At 39.5% G+C, this 23,379-nt stretch overlaps 1 protein-coding gene across 2 annotated transcripts in view; it reads right to left on the reverse strand.

The window, feature by feature from the left end:
- Positions 1-20,420, reverse strand: part of KLHL13 (kelch like family member 13) — a 210,508-nt gene extending 190,088 nt beyond the window's left edge. The window contains exon 1 of one of the 2 annotated variants that reach the window (XM_054544992.2): positions 20,097-20,420. The gene's annotated coding sequence lies outside the window, so the exon portion shown is untranslated. The remainder of the gene's footprint in view (positions 1-20,096) is intronic. The other variant, XM_024241083.3, reaches the window with a different exon arrangement.
- Positions 20,421-23,379: the final 2,959 nt, after the last annotated feature.

Genomic DNA, 23,379 nt, shown 5'->3' on the forward strand with positions numbered 1-23,379 from the left:
CCCCAAGACTAAACCAGGAAGAAGTTGAATCTCTGAATAGACCAATAACAGGCTCTGAAACTGAGGCAATAATTAATAGCTTACCAACCAGAAAAAGTCCAGGACCACATGGATTCACAGCCGAATTCTACCAGAGGTACAAGGAGGAGCTGATACCATTCCTTCTGAAACTATTCCAATCAATAGAAAAAGAGGGAATCCTCCCTATCTCATGTGATGAGGCCAGCATCATCTTGATACCAAAGCCTGCCAGAGACACAACAAAAAAAGAGAATTTTAGACCAATATCCCTGATGAACATCGATGCAAAAATCCTCAATAAAATACTGGCAAACCGAATCCAGCAGCACATCAAAAAGCTTATCCACCATGATCAAGTGGGCTTCATCCCCGGGATGCAAAGCTGGTTCAACATACGAAAATCAATAAACGTAATCCAGCATATAAACAGAACCAACGACAAAAACCACATGATTATCTCAATAGATGCAGAAAAGGCCTTTGACAAAATTCCACAACACTTCATGCTAAAAACTCTCAATAAATTAGGTATTGATGGGACGTATCTCAAAATAATAAGAGGTATCTATGACAAACCCACAGCCAATATCATACTGAATGAACAAAAACTGGAAGCATTCCCTTTGAAAACGGGCAGAAGACAGGGATGCCCTCTCTCACCACTCCTATTCAACATAGTGTTGGAAGTTCTGGCCAGGGCAATCAGGCAGGAGAAGGAAATAAAGGGCATTCAATTAGGAAAAGAGGAAGTCAAATTGTCCCTGTTTGCAGATGACATGATTGTATATCTAGAAAACCCCATCGTCTCAGCCCAAAATCTCCTTAAGCTGATAAGCAACTTCAGCAAACTCTCAGGATACAAAATCAATGTGCAAAAATCACAAGCATTCTTATACACCAATAACAGACAAACAGAGAGCCAAATCATGAGTGAACTCCCATTCACAATTGCTTCAAAGAGAATAAAATACCTAGGAATCCAACTTACAAGGGATGTGAAGGACCTCTTCAAGGAGAACTACAAACCACTGCTCAAGGAAATAAAAGAGGATACAAACAAATGGAAGAACATTCGATGCTCATGGGTAGGAAGAATCAATATTGTGAAAATGGCCATACTGCCCAAGGTAATTTATAGATTCAATGCCATCCCCATCAAGCTCCCAATGACTTTCTTCACAAAATGGGAAAAAACTACTTTAAAGTTCATATGGAACCAAAAAGGAGCCCGCATCACCAAGTCAATCCTAAGCCAAAAGAACAAAGCTGGAGGCATCACGCTACCAGACTTCAAACTATACTACAAGGCTACAGTAACCAAAACAGCATGGTACTGGTACCAAAACAGACATATAGACCAATGGAACAGAACAGAGTCCTCAGAAATAATGCCACATATCTACAACTATCTGATCTTTGACAAACCTGAGAAAAACAAGCAATGGGGAAAGGATTCCCTATTTAATAAATGGTGCTGGGAAAACTTGCTAGCCATATGTAGAAAGCTGAAACTGGATCCCTTCCTTACACCTTATACAAAAATTAATTCAAGATGGATTAAAGACTTACATGTTAGACCTAAAACCATAAAAACCCTAGAAGAAAACCTAGGCAATACCATTCAGGACACAGGCATGGGCAAGGACTTCATGTCTAAAACACCAAAAGAAATGGTAACAAAAGCCAAAATTGACAAATGGGATCTAATTAAACTAAAGAGCTTCTGCACAGCAAAAGAAACTACCATCAGAGTGAACAGGAAACCTACAGAATAGGAGAAAATTTTTGCAACCTACTCATCTGACAAAGGGCTAATATCCAGATTCTACAATGAACTCAAAAAATTTACAAGAAAAAAAAAACCCATCAAAAAGTGGGCAAAGGATATGAACAGACACTTCTCAAAAGAAGACATTTATGCAGCCAAAAGACACATGAAAAAATGCTCATCATCACTGGCCATCAGAGAAATGCAAATCAAAACCACAATGAGATACCAACTCACACCAGTTAGAATGGCGATCATTAAAAAGTCAGGAAACAACAGGTGCTGGAAAGGATGTGGAGAAATAGGAACACTTTTACACTGTTGGTGGGACTGTAAACTAGTTCAACCATTGTGGAAGTCAGTGTGGGGATTCTTCAGGGATCTAGAACTAGAAATACCATTTGACCCAGCCATCCCATTACTGGGTATATACCCAAAGGATTATAAATCATGCTGCTATAAAGACACATGCACACGTATGTTTATTGCGGCACTATTCACAATAGCAAAGACTTGGAACCAACCCAAATGTCCAACAATGATAGACTGGATTAAGAAAATGTGGCACATATACACCATGGAATACTATGCAGCCATAAAAAATGATGAGTTCATGTCCTTTGTAGGGACATGGATGAAGCTGGAAACCATCATTCTCAGCAAACTATCGCAAGGACAAAAAAACCAAACAACACATGTTCTCACTCATAGGTGGGAATTGAACAATGAGAACACATGGAACACAGGAAGGGGAACATCACACACTGGGGACTGTTGTGGGGTGGGGGTAGGTGGTAGAGGGGAGGGGGGAGGGATAGCATTAGGAGATATACCTAATGCTAAATGATGAGTTAACGGGTGCAGCACACCAACATGGCACATGTATACATATGTAACAAACCTGCACATTGTGCACATGTACCCTAAAACTTAAAGTATAATAATAATAAAATTTAAAAAATTATACTTTATTTATTAAATGCTTTTAATTTTCAGAAGGGTACATAAAGTTAACTTTATATTATTTTCAAGTACAAAGATGTTATGGAAATAGGTATTTATGCATTTCATTGTACACCATCTGAAACAAATACTTTTGAAGGTTTCCCAAAAAAAGTTGTACAAATTTTCTAGACTCAAATTAATACAACTTAAAACTTCATTAAACTGAAAATTTCCTTCCAATTACTAGGAGAAAGACAAATGATAATATAAACTGTTTTCATTAGGTCCTAAAAAGTAAGTATCAATATGTGTCTGAAGCTATAAACTTAGAGACTTTCAAAAGGCTAAGTTATAGCCAGCCATGGGTTAAAGCCATGAGTAAAGTCCAAGTGTACACAGCTATTAAATAAATACACTCGGCTGGGCACAGTGGTTCACACCTATAATCTCAGCACTTTGGGAGGCCGAGGCAGGTGGATCAATTGAGGCCAGGAGTTCGAGACCAACCAGCCTGGGCAACACAGCAACACCTCGTCTCTAATAAAAATTTTTTAAAAAATTAGCTGGGCATGGTGGCACACACCTGTAGTCCCAGCGACTTGGTGGGGGATTCCTTGAGCCCTGGAGGCAGAGGTTGCAGTGAGCTGAGATGGTGCCACTGCACTCCAGCCTGGGTGACAGAGCCAGACTCTGTCACAAAGAAAGAAAGGAAAGAAGGAAAGAAGAAAGGAAGGAAAGAAGAAAGGAAGGAAAGAAGGAAGGAAGGAAGGAAGACACCCTTGACTATACAAATGAGCTATACTATTTATATAACAAATCTTTCTCTGTGTACATACTTTTTGTCTATACAAAGTCAAAATTTCCTCACAGGCACATGAAGTAAAAGTTCTCCCCTCACACTTTTCATTTTTAGATGATGCTTAATATACTAAAGAGAGCTCTGCTTATTGTTCTTTGTATTTTTGCGAAAAAACAGTATAACATTTTCACTTTCTACAAAACAATTCTTGAATAAAATGGCTCCAAAATGCACCAGGAGAGTTCATGTCACTAGTTAATTTACCCAGTCTCCAAATGGCTGGCAAAATAGCATGGGCTGATGCTGCAGCTGCTACCACGTTCTCAGTTACTTCTGGAATATTGGCGTAACGTGAGAATCTATACAATTATCTATAGTATGTCATGACTAATACATATGCAATACTAATACTATAAGCTTGCTACTTACACTCACTTTCTCCATTAAGAAAAACACTGATATTGTTATGTTAATTATCATGGGAATTGATAGTATATCATGTTTTTGCTTTTGAGCAAAAACGAGAACCCATTAAGTTCATATTTTTAAATTGGCATATTAGACAATATGCCAGTTTCATGACCCATTCAGCCTTCAACCCAGCCCACCTATCAGTCAGATACAACATACAAAAATTGTATTATTTGCCTATTTAAAACTGCCAATGGTTTCCCTCAGCAGCCTGGTATTTAAATCCCTCCAATTTTCTGGCCCAATTTTTCTGTATTCTCTCTTACTACTAAATATCACTCAACTAAAGAGATCTCAAAATTCTCCCGTATATCCTTGTTTTTCCACTTTTATTTATACATTGCCTATATCTTGAATGTCTTCTCATATCAAAATCCTACCCAGTGACCAAGGCTCACTGCAAAGCCAAGATCCTTGGTCAAACCTACCCTGACTATTCCAATCATTTCTACTCCTTCGGCAATTTTTTCTCAATCACCTCTTTCATGTCTATACATATCATCTGTCTAACGATATTACAAGATCCTTGAAAGTGGAGGCCCTTGAACAAGTAATTTAACTTCTCTCTATATATTAGTCGTGTGTCCTTTTAAAATCTTCTAGAAGGGTTGGATTAAATGATCCCTAGGGCTCCTCCTAACTCTTACACATCAATTGTTTGTGCCTTCTATAATTCATATATTAATCATCTGATGTTTATTTCAAATTATTTTATTTTATCAATACCTCTTACAAAATTACCCAGTCCTAGCTACTGGAAAATACTCTTAAGTACTGCAATTTCCAGATGGTAAATAGGAAGAGTTGACATCTTAATCAAGGAGTCATAATTAGTAAACTAAATATTAATTCATTCATTTTCTTACCAACAAACATTAACTAAACTCAACTCTGGAGCAGGTATCATGCCAGACAATACAGATAACTGAGTTAGCCCCTGTCCTCAAGGAATTCATAATCCAGGGAGAGAGACAGAGAAGGAAAAACACTACTTGTAATACAGGTTGCTAAAGAGAGTCATGAACAATACTATGGAAATACATGAAAGAAACACATAACAGGGGTGTGGGGTACAGGAGGCTCAAGAAAACCTTCCCAGAAGAGGTGCTATCTAAACTGAACCCTGAAGGACAAAAAGTAGGCAGCAGTTTAGGATGAGTAGTGATATCGTTTGGCTCTGTGTCCCCACCCAAATCTCATCTCAATTTATAATCCCCAAGTGTGGACGGAGGGACCTGTAATCCCCATGTGTCAAGGGAGGGAGGTGATTGGATCACGGGTGCAGTTTTCCCCATGCTGTTCTCGTGATAGTTCTAATGACATCTGATGGTTTTATAAGTGTTTAGCAGTTCCTCCTTCACTCTTCTCTCTCCTGCCACCTTGTGAAGAAGGTGCTTGCTTCCCCTTCACCTTCCACCATGATTGTAAGTTTTCTGAGGGCCTCCCCTCAAAACTATGAGTCAATTAAAACTCTTTCCTTTATAAATTATCCAGTCTTGGGTATTTCTTTATAGTAGTGTGAAAACAAACTAATACAAGTAGCAAGTACAAATGTGTGGTAAGAGAGCATGGCCAGTATGGGGAAGTCCAAGTAGTCCTTATAAGGCTGCAACTTCGGATGGGGCGAGAGAGGTGCTAGAGGGACAGGCAGGAGTCAAGTCATGATGGGCTTGTATACTCTGCTGAGAAGTTTTAATTTTTACCCTGAAGCAAATGTGTAGCTGATGTCATAGAGATAATATCTCCAGATAAGTCAAGAAATTGATGAATAATTAAAGGTTTACATTAGGGACAATGTATAGCAGAGACAGTTATTCCCCAATATCTGTTCTTCCCGGCTCATATAGTAATAATTTTTTTTGCTTGGCACATATCCATGCAGTGAAGGGCCACATTTTCCAGCTTAGGTATCACCATAGGATTAAGTTCTGGCCAGTGGGATATGTGTGAATGTGATGTGTGCAAATGCTAAACTACATCCTTAAAGGAAAGGAGTGTGTTTTCTCCTGCCGCTTTTCCTATTCCTTTGAATGGAATGTTCCTAGAAAAGAACAAAGAGAGTGCATACAATGCTGTGAGTACCTCATAGAATGAAGACAGAACTTTGTTCACCACTGCATCCCCATCACCTGGGTTAAAGAAAGTACTCACCAATTTCTGTTGAATTAATTTGTGTAAAATACCGCATTTTCTCTCATTAGAGAAAGTGCTGCCCTACATAATAAGGCTAATTAAAGCTAGCGAATCTTCTTTATGTGCAGATAAAGCAGATCCCCATATAAAACAGGTAGATGGACCTAACCTACATGCAGAGTCATTCTAAACCATTTAAGACTTTACCATTTTAGGCACTGATTTAAGCAGAAAATCAAACTATTGTGAAGTAATAGTTTATGAGTATAATGTAATGGGTTCATCTGTTAAAATCAATAAATGATATATCAAGTCACAGAAAACTCAATATTCACATTACTCAAATTCCTCTCTCCTAAATGATGTGATACTTTCTCATTCAGCATGCCCCTCTTATACCAGACCAATTTGGCTTGCCTTAAATGAACAGGTTTCTAACGTCTTTTAACACAGCCCAATATCACAATGGCTTAATAACCAAAATCTAGTTGTAAGAAAAGGTAGCATCATACATATAAGCCAGAATTTCTAAATCAAGCATGCTTTTTGTTTTTAACTCCACGGCACCTGACTCCCTGACTCCAGGTGATGTCAACTGTTGAGCTTAGTGATAAAGAGGAGCTTCCACCTAATTAATATAAAGGTATGCTTAGATTTTTTATTCTAGTGACAGCAGTGCCACCTTAATTGACTTCATCCTACCTACTAGCTGTGAGATCACTACACCTTTTGCCATACACGGCAAAGCAGAAATTCCATCTATGCAAATAAAAAATTTACTTAAGATTCACAGGAAATCATTTTATCAACTCACTTTAACTTCAACTAAAACTACTTTGGCCCCTGAGTAGAAACAACCCAAGTAGATAATAGGCATTTAAAAATACCGAAAAAGTGTAAAATGACATTTCAAGATCATTATGAAAGAAAAATTCAGTAAAATTAAAAGTAAGAAAAATCATAAGAAAAAGAGAGCAACCTAAGATTAACAGATTTTAAAAGACACCTATATTCTTTAAGACATTTAATTATGTCTGAAGGTCATTTTTTAATAATAGAAAGGAAATAGTAATTATTTAGTCTGAAAGATAACACTGACTGTAGCTTATTACTTTAATGAAGACCTGGGAACAGCCTGCCTCCCCCAACACACACAGAGATATTTGGTTTGGTAACTCTCACTGGACAGAAACACAGTCCTTGACTATAAACACTAACTGTATATTTTTTGAAACCTAAATAGCTGAAAAGTCAGTGGCCGAATTTTTTTTAATTCCAGTTATTTCATACTATCTGTACACAGTATCATGGAATACATTTTATAAGACATTTTTCAGCCACATGCAGTCGCTCACACCTGTAATCCCAGCACTTTGGGAGGCCAAGGTGGGAGGACTACTTGAGCCCAGAAGTTCAAGAACAGCCTGGGCAACATACCGAGGCCTCATTTCTACTTAAAAAAAAAAAAAAAAAAAAAAAATGCCAGGCATGGTGATGTGCGCCTGTGTTCCCAGCTACTCAGGAGGTTGAGGTGGAAGAAACATTTGAGCCCCAGAGATCAAGGCTACAGTAAGCTGTGATCATGCCACTGCATTCTAGCCTGGAAAACAGAATGAAACCCTGTCTCAAAAAAAAGACATTTTCCATAACACACCACCCCAATACTATGCCCCAGCCAAAAAAATGGCGTGGAGGAGTTGCTTTTACCTCAACCATCTGTCCACTAGTAACCTATATCAGGTATAACTTTTAGAAGTAATTAAAAATATCAGTGTATACACATAAAATTTCTCAGAAATCTTTGGCTCTGGCCCACTATAGAGCATATGCAGACAAGGAGGTAGCCACTCATACTAATGGGTTTAGCAGTTTTGTTTTAAATACGAGTCTGGCTTTGCTATTTAGAACTAAGACCAATACCTTTATGACAAATACAAATATACAATCAACTTGAATTGAGAATTCAAAATTAGATCAATACATAATGCCTTGAAAGACTGTCACCGATCAAAATTAAATTCAAAGGAGGAGGAGCTCTACAGCAATTTGGAGCTAGACTGCCGAAAAACAGCATGAGGTCTGTGTTAGACTGAGCATAAATCATGAACATTTTGATAGAGAAGCAGTAGTACCAACAGACACACTAGTTCTATCCTCTTTGTGGCCACATTTGTTTCAAAACAAATTTCTCTTTTTGAGGTGATGAAAATGTTCTAAAATTGTGGTGACAGTTGCTCAGCTCTGTGAGTATACTAAACACTACTGAATTATATTACTTTAAACAGGTAAATTGTATGATGAGTGAATTATATCTTAATAAAGCCGTTAAATATTTTTTCGACACAGGATTGTGAAGTCAAAATATTGTACACAAAAACAGAGCTCTGATTAGCTGTCAGTAAAAAGATTCTCAATTTGTTTTAACCTCTAAAGTTTTTTTTCCAGTTTAAAATAAACACTCCCACACACACATACCGACACGCACCTGTGCACACACATGCACATATGTACACATAGCTTTGGGCATTGAAATATTCAGAAATACGTTCCTTGCTTTTCAATAAGACCTCCTTTAAAAGTGCCTTCTTCAAACTATCTTTCCAACTTTAACACCCTCATCTGATCATTTCTCTGTATTTCTCTAGAATCTGTTTTCTAACATGCCTTTTTTAGATATCATGCTCTGTTATATAATGGCCTCTGTCAGAGATAGCATGAAAGGAAGTGTTGTGGTTAAAAGCATAGACTCAAGAATCAGACTACATGGATTTTATTCCTAGCTCTTATACTTATTAGGTGTGTAACCACAGGCAAGTTATCCAGCGTCTATGTGCTTCAGTTTCCTCATCTGTAAAGTGGGGCTAATAATAGTTCCTACCTTATAGTATTGTTATGTGGTTTAAATGTTATCAATGCATCAGATGCACTTGGAAGGGTCCCAGGCTCATAATGAGTGCAATAATGATTTATTAGTCACTGCCTGGTTGGTAATAATATTAGTATTGGCTGATATCAAATTGACTCATGTTCTCTGTTGCCCCTGGCAAGACTGTAACCTATTTCAGGGCAGTGAATACATTTTCTCCCTCCTAGTAGAGTGCTTTACGTATAATTGCTTGTTCATAAATGTTCACGTGGATACTGTACCTATATGATACCAAAAGTACTTATAAAATTCTTACTGAATCCAAAACTCATTTTGATAAATACCAAATTGTGCAAGAAGGTGTATAGGTATAGAATGTAGGTATCACAATTACTGACATTTTGCTTTAATCCCATCAATTGAAAGGCTACAGATATTAAAGGATCCTTTGGTCTAAAGAGCTTTTTTTTTTTTTTTTTTTTTTTTTTTTTGAGATGGAGTCTCGCTCTGTCACCCAGGCTGGAGTGCAGTAGTGCGATCTCAGCTTACTGCAAGCTCCACCTCCCAGGTTCACACCATTCTCCTGCCTCAGCCTCCCGAGTAGCCTGGACTACAGGCGCCTGCCACCGCGCCCGGCTATTTTTTTTTTTTCTTTTTGTATTTTTAGCAGAACGGGGTTTCACCATGGTCTCGATCTCCTGACCTCATGATCCGCCCGCTTTGGCCTCCCAAAGTGCTATTACAGGCATGAGCCACCGCGCCCGGCCAAGAGCTTTTTATATCATTAGTACAAAAGCATTGGATTAGAAACTAAAGGCCTACTCTTAGCTCCACCTCACAGGATGTAACCCTTCTGCAATTTACTTGAACTCACTGTGCATATTCCACAGGAATAAACAGAATAAGGACAGTTAATCATGCTTCAAAAGAAAGATGCTCTAAAAATAAAGGGTATTATCTTTATTTAAGGTTTGAGCTAATGACCTAATGGTAGAGTAAGTCTAATTTTTCTAAAAAATATATAAATTTGAATATTGTCTTTTTATCATCAAATGATACTGAGAATGATCACTATTTATAAATGTAGGTATCACTGCTAATAAATAATATATTTCATCAATATAGTGAGCTAAGCTTTTCAAGCACTTGAATATACATTATCTTAATAACAGTCACGAAAACCTGTGAATATATAGTATATGACCAATATGTTACCTGCTCTTTTCCCCTTCTGTGCACCTGTGGCACTTCATAACCAAGGATTATCTGTCTCATCACTTGTCTGACATTGGAACTAAAGGGCATCATGTAAGAAAGTAGGAAAGGTAGATTCACATACTTTCAACTTAAAAGATTAGTCTATCCCTCTAACACCTAAAGCTGTTCTCAATACTCCATTTAGACTTATCCATTCATTTATCAAAGGTACTATCAAACTTTTATCTTCTCTTAGAGTATTATTTGATTTGCTATTACAGTAACCATGATAAAAACTTGAAATAACCATAACAACTCAAAATCCATAGAAAGACATTATTCGCAACAGAATTATTCCTCTTCCCAATGGCTTAACTATTACAAATGCTTCAGTATTTTCTTCTTTGGGGACTTAAAATCTGGAACAATTAGAGATAAATCAGAAAAATGTGTGACCTCTGTGATTATCAGAAAACCAAATGTTTTCATGTTTAAAAGATAACATTGTTTATAGTACACATTATCCTGCATATCCCTTTTCCTTCAAAATGGATACTAAAGTTTAAAATCCTATTAAACCAAACAGTATCACATTTAAATATATATTGGGTTAATTGTATTAAAAACTGACATTTTTCTTGGAAGCGATGTGATGCCATATTTGAGTAAGTAATAAGCCAACATTCACCATAAACTTTCTTGTCTGCCAGAAAACTAGTGTTACTTCTAAACAGTCTACTCACCATTTACGAGATGCACATTCGAAAAATAGCATTCCAGCTAGGATTAAGACAATATAAACAAAGAAGACACACAATTTCCCCTCACATTTCTGCTTTATATATGATTGGCCAAGGTCCTATAGTATTCTCCAAGTTATCAACTAATTTAGCCACAAATCTATGAAAATAGTCAATAATAAGTATAGTTATATTTCATATGTGGCTTAAGTGTGCTTAGCACTCTATACGCATTATTAATTTAATACTTAAACTAGATGAGATAGTTTACAAGGGAGATAAACAAGGCTCAGAGAGGTGAAGCAAGTTGCCCAACAAAAGGCAGTCAGGATTTGAACCCAAGCCTATGATTCCAGGGTTCAAGATCATAGCCATTAAGCTCTACTGCCTTTCCACTAAGAAAATATCTGAGAGTGAGGCCAGGTGCAGTGGCTCATGTCTGTAATCCCAGCAAACTGGGAGGCTGAGGCAGGAGGATTGCTTGAGCCCAGGACTAGCCTGAGCAACATGGTGAAACCCTGTCTCTACAAAAAATACATAAAATTAGCCAGGCGTGGTGGCATGCACCTGTAGTCCCAACTACTTGGGAGGCTGAGGTGGGAAGATCACTTGAACTTGGGAGGTTGAAGCTGTAGTAAGCCTTGACTTTGCACCACTGCACTCTAGCCTGAGTGACAGAATGAGACCCTGTCTTAAAAGAAAAATGAAACATCCAAGAGTGGAACAGAAAACTTTGTTGAAATGAAGTGATCTTTAGAAATGTATCACCATTTTTTTAAAAGTGGGACCAAGAAAGAAAACTCTACAAACTACAAGCAAAACTCTTATCTCCTTTTACAGAATAGACTGTAAAAGCACTTCACATGTAGACGATAAAGACCATCCACTAATCACAATCCTCTATACCCATGTCCTTACAAGCTTTGAGCAGTAACACAACAATATAACAATGTCGGGCCCTGTGAACTATGTCTGGCATGGAACAACGACAATGAAAGTGGGACTGCAATAATGAAAATCAGTTGAAAGATTTAGTGTTTGACTTACTCCATTTACTTTCACCCCCTTTCTTCACTTGCCTTTTTCTTCTTCATCTTTCTCATCTGGAGCAAATTAAACCATCACGTTGTAACAGGCATTCCTCCAGTGCTCTGCTGGCCTATTTTCAAAACCATCTCAAACTGTAGAAACCTTTTATCAACCTCAAAGCACATAATCCTTGACAACTTTCTTCTAGTATTAACTATTTCAGTGGCCAGCAATTAACAAACCAATTTGTATACTATGTTGTAAATGAAAGCAGCTTTAAAGTTAGCAAAAGTGAACTTCAAATCAGTGAGACAGGCAAATGTGCACAGAACAAGGCAAAGCTTTGACACCATGAACTGTGCTGCTTTAAGTTTGTGGTCCTCGTGTTCTAATAACCTCTAGCCTTTTTAAAAATTTTTTTTAATTTTTTTTTTTTGAGACAGGGTCTCACTCTGTCACCCAGACTGAAGAGCAGTGGTGTGATTGTAGCCCACAGCAACCTCGAACTCCTGGGCTCAAGGGATCCTCCTGCCTAAACCTCCCGAGTAGCTGAGACTATAGGCGTGTGCCTCCATGCCCAGCTAATTTTTAAATTTTTTTTTGTTCTTATAGAGACAGAGTCTCGCTTTGTTGCCCAGGATGGTCTTGAACTCCTGGGCTCAAGCAATGCTCCTGCCTAGGCATCCCAAAGTGTTGGGATAACAGGAGTGAGCCACTGCGTCTGGCCTGATAACCTCTATTCTGAAGATATCATTCCCTAGGCAGGTCCTTCATAGTCACTCTTAGCCATTACCCACCAACATTAAAAACTCTGTAAGAACTCAACACGTTTAGATTTAGACCATTAGACCAAGGGTAACCAACATGTACCTTTGAAATTGCGCAACAGAGAAAAACATTTATGTCCATTAACTTTTCCACAGGTCATCATGGGAATTTACGGCTATGAAAATGTTTGGGTGTTTGACTAAAAGAACAGATTCGGGCAGTACAGCACCACCTCAGTGCTTTCCAAAGGGTCATCTCAGGGTTACCACAGCTACCCTTGCAAGCAGAGACTTTCTCTGAAATATTGGGGTTTGCCTCAAATTTTCTATGAATATTGCATTCTAAGGCAGAATGTATCTGAATTTGTTTAAAGATTTTTAAATAGCTACCAGTTAATGTTCCCCTAAATCTCTGTGTAAAACAGATGCTTCAAGAAAATACAAGCTGCTTTATTTTGTGGCTCCTGGGCGCACTACCTTGTCACCACCCTGCTCAATCAGTACATGTGCTCTACTTTGAAGGACCCAAAGTAATGGAAAGAGCACTAGACAGAGATTCTATTTGTTTAGACTAGCACAATGCTTGGAATATAATAGGCACTTAATAAGTATTTGTTGAATGAATTGGCAGAATAGTTTCAAGGACTAGTTTTCAACTGCAAGAAAATTGCAGAAAAAATCCTTTGAGACATGTAATTACTGGCAACCCCACAAAACCAAAGGAAAAAAAAAAACAGGCCAGGTACGGTGGCTCATGCCTGTAATCCCAATACTTTGGGAGGCCACAGCATGAGGATCACTTGAGGCCAGGGGTTCAACACCAGCCTAGGCAACATAGTGAGACTTCATCTCTACCAAAAACAAAAACTTAAGAAAATACACCTATTGTATATTGGTAAAGAACAAGAAAATCCATGTTGTTTTAGTTTAGTTGGAAAGGAAAAGGCTGTCAAGATGTTATATAAAGATAATACTGAGGGGGGTTGTATTAGGATAATTAAAACCCAATTCACATCGTGGACGCTAAGAAGAGTTTTCAATTAACTCTTGGGTTTTCCTTTGCATATTTTTAGTCTTAATGATGTCAAGTTTACAGAGGAAAATAAAGAATTGTAACGCACACTCATGTCCCCATGTAACCATGCAGGGCGCTGGGGCTAAGGAGGGTCAGGAATCATGTCTCACATTTGTTTTCTACCTTTCTCTTTTCTTTTTTTTTTTTTTTTTTTGAAACTGAGTCTCACTCTGTCACCAGGCTGGAGTGCAGTGGCACGATCTTGGCTCACTGCAACCTCCAACTCCCTGGCTCAAGTGATTCTCCTGCCTCAGCCTCCCAAGTAGCTGGGATTACAGGCACATGCCACCACGCCCAGCTCATTTTTGTATTTTTAGTAGAGACAGGGTTTCACCATGTTGGTCAGGATGGTCTCGATCTCCTGACCTTATCATCCGCCCGCCTTGGCCTCCCAAAGTGCTGGGATTACAGGCGTGAGCCACCATGCCCGGCCTTCTCTTGCTCTTAATACAGATTTCTATACACATTAGCAGTTCAATAAATGTTCAACAACTGCAAAAAATAAGTGTCTAATCACATTAAATAAGTTCTTAACTGAATTTCTTACCCCCACCCCCACAAAAGACTCTCTTGTGCTAAAGAAGCATAGGCTGGTTTAAATAACAACAGAAAAACAAAAACTAAACTGCTCTGAATGGTACCAGATGAGAGTACTAACAGACGAGTCTTGGCTCATTTCAATTACATGACCCTGCCATATCTATTTTCCTATGACATGAGAACCACACAGCCAGTCCTCTATTCACAGAGTTATTGCATGAGTAAATCAGTATATATTTACATGGTAACTATTATGAGCAAGCTATTGGGAAACATAAAGTAGTTTATTTACCTCCCTAATCTCCACCACCCACAGGAACAACATACTATGTGCAAGGCCCTGATTTAAGCAGTTTACTGCAAGGTGGACAATCTCATTGAAAAATCTTGGTGCCAGATGTGTTTCTGAATTTAGAAATGTCCAGACCTTTAGACAGGAAATATACTTCATATACCATATGTTATGTAATACACCATTAGGGTCTATGGTGCAACCCCATAAACATATTAGTAATTCTATAGCAAAACAAAATAAAGATCAACATTAAGTAGAATAAAGACTATAAATACCCTATGTCAGTTTAAGTCAGGTTTTGCCACCACATGAGTTTTGGCATCTAAGTTACCAAATAAAATCTTTTTCAGTTTTCAGAGCTTTAGAAATTTAAAAATTGCAAACAAATTGTGGGCCTAGGCCGGGGGAGGTGGTTCATGCCTGCAATCCCAGCACTTTGGGAGCCCGAGGTGGGTGGATCACCTGAGGTCAAGAGTTTGAAACCAGCCTCGCCAACATGGTGAAACCCTGTCTCTACTCAAAATAAAAAGTTAGGCCGGGAGCAGTGGCTCACGCCTGTAATCCCAACACTTTGGGAGGCCGAGGCAGGTGGATCACGAGGTCAGAAGATTGAGACCATCCTGGCTAACATGGTGAAACCCTGTCTCTATTAAAAATACAAAAAATTAGCCTGGCGTGGTGGCACGCACCTGTAGTCCCAGCTACTCGGGAGGCTGAGGTAGGAGAATCGCTTGAACCCGGGAGGCAGAGGTTGCAGTGAGCCGAGATCATGCCACTGCACTCCAGCCTGAACGATAGAGCAAGAGAGTGAGACTCCATCTAAAAAAAAAAAAAGAAGAAAAAAGAAAAAAGAAAAAGTGGGCCTAGCTAATTCATGTAATCTTTGCAAGTACCGTAACAGGCAAGTTCTATTATCCCTTTTTTACATATGAGATAACTGAGGTACAGGGAGATTTACTGACTCACCCAGTGTCCCACAACTATTAAGTCTCCTAGCTGGAATTGAAACCTAGGTGGCCTAGCTCCAGAGCTTGAGCTCTTAACAAGTATGCTCTACAGCCTCTCTCAGAAACCACTTCGGAACACCAAACACGTAAAAAGTAAAACAGTATTAAATGATCTAATATCAAAAAATTAATAGGAGAAACATCACAAGACAGCATTTATTCATTATTCAATAACTATTTATAAAGTGCATACCATGTGCTGGGTGCTCAGAATACAACAATGAGCAAACCAGATAAGGTCTAGGTCGCCTTCATGAAGCCAGAGGCAAGTGGGGAGATGGCCAGGCATCAAATAAGCATAATTATGACACAACAGGGCAAGTGTGTGACTGCTGTTCACCTTCAGAGGGGGAGATCTAGTTCAATGGGGAATAGTGTAATAGGACCTGGGATTTGAAATGACAAAAAAGAAAGGCATGGCATCCATTTGACAAGCACCTACTGTGCACCTACTCTATGCCAGGAATAATGCTAAGCACAAAAGTTCCAAACTGGGGAAAATCAGTTTAAACCAATAGAGATTTGTGAAAGGGAATAATAAGGACATATGGGAAAGTAGGCTGGGATCAAATCAAGTTGACCCTGCAGGCACTGATGAAGGTTATTTTGCAGGTTATTCCCCCACAATATTAGGATTTACTCCTATGGAATGTCAATAATCATCTGCATTCCTATTTGAGACCAACTAGACCTCAAAGCTGGATTGCTTTCAAGGAAGGGCTTAGGACAATAAATTCATTTAAGCCTCAGGAAACACAGTAACCCTAATCTCTCAAGGAATAAAGGTATGGCCATTTGAAAATGTTGGAGAGGCAACAGGTAAAAGAAAATGATAAGCCCTTCTTAAAATTCCAAAGGCCCTTTCTAAAACCTAGGTTATTCCTTTATACAAAATAAAATTTCCAACCTTCCAAAGGAAACATATTTCCATGAGAAAATAAGATATCATTCTTTGAAAAATAAATTCTTAAGTTGAACAATGATCTGATTTTTAATAAAGTTGGTGACAACTTACCTTGTAGCACAAGTCACAATGTGACAGTGGAAAGTAAACTGCCTTTTAACATACTCACCTCAGTGTTCCTATTCCCCCATCCCCTTACCTAAACAGAGTAGAGGAACCGAATTACATGATTATTTAGCATACTGATCATAGAGATTTTTTTATTCTCAGGTATTAATATAAATGACTGAATGAGTAGATATTCTATTTATCCTCTGCAAAACATTTTTTTTAATTTCCCTGGATAATTTTTTTAAGCCAATGACGTTCCCCAGGAAAGACTCTTCAGTGGCTTCCTATTGTTCTGAGAATCAAACCCAAATTCTTTCTCAGGACCTCCAAGTCCTATTTATCTGTTATTGAGCTGCTTCTAGGCTCTGTAACATCTTCTTTAATCACTACCAGCTCACTAGGATCCAGCCATGCTGGCTTGCTTTCTGATCTTCAAAAACGCCAAGTCTCTTTTTCCCCCCCTCAAGGCCTTGGCTCTTACTCTTCTCTCTGCAAGAATGTTATCTCGGGAATGTTCTCCCAGATCCTGACAAGGTAGGCCTATTCTCTCTTCTCTTTCAGGTCTCTGCTCAATCATCTTCTCTGAGAGGCCTCTTCTGACTTCCCACACTAAAGTAGGCCCTTCCTAGTTATCTGTATCATATTCCCCTACTTATTTTCATTGCTCTTACCACAGTCTATAAGGATCTTCTTCATTTGTTTGCTTGTTTATTGTCTGTATTCTCTGGTAGAATATAAGCACTGTGATACTCCACAAGAGCAAAGATCATGCCTTATAAGGTTTATCACTGTGCCTAACACAGGGCCTTGGCACACAAGTACCCAGTAGATTTTGTAAAATGAATTAGTAAATGAATGAATGATACATAAAAACCTGATTGTTATGAATATCAGTAACTTGAGAAAGCCTTTTTATAATTTTGAGATATTTTCTCTAGGGCTATTCATTTCTCTACAGTCTTTCCACATTTTCTGAAATAATTCCTGGAAATTTGTTGTATTATTTCATAGCAATAAAAATACATCGGTTTCAATCAGTGGATTTAAGAAAAAAAAATTTTCAAGAGGTTTTAGTGGTTTATCAAACATCAATAAAAATCAAACAATTTGAAAATTGGTCAGTCTCATTTCACTACTGCAAGTCAAATTACATGAAGAAGCATAATTTGAAATGTAAATAAAATGAGAAAGAAGATAATCCAATAAGTAAGTGCAGTTACATTTAGTAATATCAGAAATATCCAGTCTGATAACCTCTAGGTGTACCAGATGGACTATCAAACACATATTGAGTCATATTGAAGATTCAGAGCAAAATGCTTATGGCTAACTCACATCCATCTTTACTCTTCTCCTGGCAAATATAAATAGTCTTACTATGCAATCACATCAGCAGCAATCTTAGCTTAGATTTTGTATCAATAATAAGCATGAAAAGAAAAAAGTAAGAAAATAGTATAAACTCTTTTCCTTGAAAAAGTTGTAAGTTTTTATGTATTTTGAGAATGGTTTGCTAAGAAAATTACAGATTTAGAAAGGTGGGCCTATTAGAATAAGTACCCTTTCCCTACTACATTCCATTTTTTAATAAACCCCAAGTAAACTCAGGAATTTACCAAATCAATTGGGAAACTACAAATCATCTGCAAGTTATCTAACTAAATTGATAAGCAATAGGCTTTACTTTTCTTGTGAAAACTACTTTCTTCAGAACATCAACTAAGCCTTATATAATCACACTACACTTTTTGAAGTGTGCTTATAAAAATGGCAGATTGAAAACCTTGGGCTTTTTAATAATTGAAGCTCTTATTTATCTGTTTTTTAAATACATCATTTGATGTTGCAGCAGAAACTACTCTCATCTCACTGCCATAAGAAGTGCTACCAGGACAGTGAAATTTAGCCATTATCTTCATTCACAACCTGGTTTCTTCTGAGATTGCTGCCAATTAGTGCACACTGTGTCAATGACAACACTTGGTCATACATCAGGCAAAGAACTCTTTTACCATTAAGTATGAGGATATTAATAAGAACTTGCAGTTAAGGGAGCTAATATTTTTAGATGTAAAATGATGTCATAAATGCTGAATTATTTCATTTTTCTCAGTTTTTAAATTTGAACACTAGATACAGTCTATTTCCAAAAACACAGCTGCATATGTCAGCATATGCTTGTTCACTGGTATTTGCCTCCACTTTGTGCTTCTCCATTCAGCTTTCTTCACACACTAATTGCAGTATGAAAGTGAGCAAATGAACCTCAGTATGGGAGCTAACACCACAACTACATGGGGAGAAAGCGATATCGCTAAGAGTGAGTAGTCTTTTTTGTAACTACGTGGTTTTAAAATATGCTGCTTTTAGAGGGTTTATACAAACATGAAATCTACTGTTAAGAAACTGTGGCTTCAAAAAAAAAAAAAAAAAAGCAGGTGCCCTCCAGAGACAGTTTTAAATTCCAGCGTCTCTTAGTCTCCATTCAATGTGCTTAGTTACCAGCCTATGCTAACTTGAGCGACTTTATCCCAAACCACTAAAGTCCTCTGACTACATTAAAACGATTAACATTCTAGTTTACAATTAGAGAAATGGAGCCAGGCATCACAATTCCCACCAATCCTCTCTCTCAGGCCTGCTCAGCAGCCAGGGAAGAATCAGATTTAGGACCATATACGAAGACTGGGTATCAACATATATACATACGTTTTAAGTGGCTATTGTTCTTGGACTAAGTTAATGAAACCTAGAAAGAAACTTTAAAGTTCCCTATTTGATATTTACTAAGGCTATTTAGTGAAGGAATGATCTCATCACTTTCAGTAAACTGTAGCCTAGACTATAAGCCTCCAAGAAAATCATTAGTCAACTGTAATTAAACAAACAAACCAACAAAAAAGTCAAAATATTCAGAGCTGAAGACATTCAGAGCTAAGTTAAAAGCTTCGAGGAAGAAGAGGAGTGTGCTCCTGACTTGGGAGCCAGCAGAGGAGCCTCCTAAGTTAGAAGATTCTGAAGGAGAGATGGATTAGGAGGCACAAAGCAGAAACTGTTAGAGGGCAAAAGACAGTAGGGCTGGGGCGAGCAGCGGGACCCCAGACCGTCAGGGCAGCAACAGCGAGGCCCAGAGGAGAAGATCTTGGAGAGATGACAAAGAAGCACAGGAAAGCCGGGTTCTGGGGTCCTAGAAGAACCCAGGCGTCCGACGGAGCCAGAGGGACCGGCAGAAAGGGATGCGAAGGTGTAAGGATGAGGGCGCGCACCAGCACGCGGGAGAAAAAGAGGGGGCGGCGGGCAAAACGAAGCTGGTTCCCTGCTCCTCTGCCCCTGGTACAGATCGCAACTCCTCGCCGCGCACTGCGCAGCGCCGGGTCCGAAGGCAGGGAAGCGGCTGGAGCCCCTGTGACTTCAGGACCCTGCCTCACCTTGCTCGCCGCGTCCTGACGTCCCGCCGCTTGTCCGCCGGGTGCTGCGCTCCGAGGGCCAAAGAGGGAGTCGCGCGGCGCAGCCGGGGCTCCCTCCTGCTGCGAGGCACCAGCACCCGCACCTTCGCACCCTCTGCTCGCCCCGACCACTTCACCCTGTCCTGGCGCAGGCGGAGAGCACGGACCCTAACCCGAATGCCGCTCCAGTTATTTTCAAAAGTCCCCGTTCCAGGCTTCCCGGGAATAGGAGCTGAGCTACTGCGGCCGCAGCGGCAGAGCCTCCGCCTGACCTCACCAGGGTGTGCGGGGGCTGCTGAGGGAGGGGGGCGGGAACCCAGTTGGGGAGGGAGGGGGCAGTGGGGGGGGGAGCGCGCGGGCGGTGGAAACATGGCGGCGGGGGTGGCCCCGGCGGCGCCTGCGCGGGAGGCAGGGTGGTGGGGAGCTGGGGCTAGGACAGTGTGTGGGGTCCGAACGGAACTCCCAGGCTGTAGCCAAAGCGTGACAGGGCCGGACCCTGAAGCTGAATGACCGATAAGTGGCCCTCACGCCTCCGAAACCGGGAGGCTCGGGTGTGAGCCCACATGGCTTCTAGTGCCGGGAGGCAGAAAAAGTGAAAAGTGTCAAGTATCCAGGGACAACCGTGCAGCCGCCCCGGGTTAGCCACTCCAAGGAGGTCTACCCGTGCATTCTGCCAGCCGTGGCCTCGGCCTCCTCATAGTCACGGCGGGGCCCGAGCAAAGGGTGTGCTCTGGAAGCGGTGCCACCTCACCTCAATGGGGCCCACGTCTCAAAATAAGCCTGACCCAGGCTCTCACACAAATATCACTCTTCTAGTGGGATAAGCGCTTCATCCCTCCCCCTCCCTGCTGCAGTACACAACATTAAGAAAGAGGAAGGATAAAAACTACAAATAACAGTTTAACATTTTACTGAGCGTCTGCTAGGAACCAAGCACTGAAGCATCAACTTACCTAATTCACAGCTACTCTATAAGTTACACACTATTGTCTCCATTTTACAAGTGACAAAACTGAGGTGTATAGGTTAAGCAAGTTGCCAGAGGTTACATAAATAGTAAGTGGCAGAGCGAGGCTCAGGATCACAAGCGGTGTGATTCTGGCACCCAGGCTCTTAACCACTATGCAAACTGCTTCCAAACTCTGGTGGGACTGCTCTTCTAGGTCAGAATCTTGATTCTGCTCTATCAGCCTAGCCCCCAAAAAAACCCTAGTCAAGCCTGTTTTTCCCCTTGCTTGTCTTCTATTCATTCTTTGCCTTCTTGACGGTTACAGCCTGGGGCCACCTTCTTAACACCTATTCCTTTGCCCTTTCTACTTATAATTCCAGACTCCTCCTTGGGAAAATAAAGGGAGTTTGCTCTTAGCAACCAGTTTAATCACTATTGTGATTTTTTTTCTTTGGCTGTTTTTTTTTTTTTTTTTTTTTTTTCTTCTTCTTCTTAACGAAGTGATGCGGTGAGTGTGGAATCTTTATGTTTTCTAGGATTTCTCCCTCTGGGATCTGAGATCTTCAACATTGCTGACTTTGTATTTCAACTTACATACACTGAAATTCTAGTAGTAGGTTTTAGGTAAATTTGAGAATAATCAGCTACTCAAAAACTTGCTAGAACTAAAGATAATACCACATTGTTGGACTTTACCAAATAATCAAAGAACTCCAAATATACATAAAATTTGCATTATTACCTTTTACCTGCAAGTGTATTGAACCCAATTCCCCTTTGTTAACAGGAATGCATCCATTGGCTTCTCCACTATGCTTATTCAATAATTATTGTATACCTACCTTACACACTAAATGCTTATTAGGTAGAAAGCACCTTTTACAGAAGTTTACAATCTCACTGAGGTGATATATTCCAAACAATCACTTTTAGCATGTATCAAAAACCTGGCACACAGGTTAAAAAAAAATAAGTACAAACTGAGCTGGTGTACACTCGAGTCACTGCTTTGTCCTGCCATAAAAAGGTTCAAGTGGGGTTACTTTATAATAAGTTTCTCCCACAGAAATGCCACTAAAAATGGGATAATCCAGTGTGGGCCAAGCAGCCCTTATCTACACAAAGAGAAAACCCTCATAGCAAGGGTGTTGAGATGGGGGCAACTACAGGATCTGCATTTGAACTGCCAGTAGCTTGCACAGATTCTCAGTTTAAAAAAAAGAAAAAAAGAACTGGCAATAAGATATTACAAATATACTTATCCAATAGAAGTCCATTGCTGTTTGGGTTCGGATGCTTTATCTGAATAGTTAATCTACTGGATAGAGCACTAGACTCAGAGTCAGAAGACAATTTATGTGCTATGTGACATTAAGTTAGTGCTCTGAGAGTGTTTTCCCAAATTTCCAGTGGGGAGCAAAATAATACTGGTCTGATATGCCCCACAGCATTGTTTTGGGTTTCAAATAAGATAACACATGGGAGAGTACGTTGCATTTGGAGAAAAGGTCTTTAAAGAGGTAATTCAGTTAAAGTAATGTCTCTAAGACGGGCCCGAATCCAATATGACTGGTGTCCTTCTAAGAAGAGTTTAGGACTTAGACATATATGCACATAGAGGAAGGACCATGTGAGGATGCAGTGAGAAGGCAACCACTTGCAAGACAAGATGGGGCTTCAGAAGAAACCAAACTTACCTACACCTTGATCTTCCAGAATTACAAGAAAATACATTTCTGTTGTTTAAGTTACCCAGCCTATGGTGTTATACTTTGTTATGGCAGGTCTAGCAAACGAACACAATAGGAAGCATTTCAAATGCCAGCTAGAGTATCTGCTGACTTAGTTATTGTTCATTGCTAAAAACACACACATCAATTATCTGTTTCCATGTGTCAGGAGTCCAGGTATGGTTTAGCTGGGTGCACTGCTCAGGGTCTCACAAGGCTGCAATCAAGTTTTTGGCTGGGCTGTGTTCTCATGTGGAACTCAGAATCTTCTTCCAAACTCATTCAGATTGTTGGCCAAATTCAGTTCCTTGCAGTTACAGAATTAAGACCCGTAGCATTTACTGGATCTAGAGGCAGCCCCTCTCCGTTAGCAGTTGACAACATGGTTGTTCTGCTTAGCCAAGGCCAACAGAAAGACTTCTTTCTCCTCAGGAGGGGTCCAGTGCCTCTTTTAAGGTCTTTTACCAGATTAAGTCAGGCCCACCCAAGATTATCACCCTTTTGATTAACTCAAAAATTAACTGTGTGCCTTGATTACATCTGCAAAATCTCTTCACCTTTGCCACATAATGTAACCTAATCACAA

This window comes from Pongo abelii, chromosome X (assembly GCF_028885655.2).
Source record: "Pongo abelii isolate AG06213 chromosome X, NHGRI_mPonAbe1-v2.0_pri, whole genome shotgun sequence".
Taxonomy (NCBI): Eukaryota; Metazoa; Chordata; class Mammalia; order Primates; family Hominidae; genus Pongo; species Pongo abelii.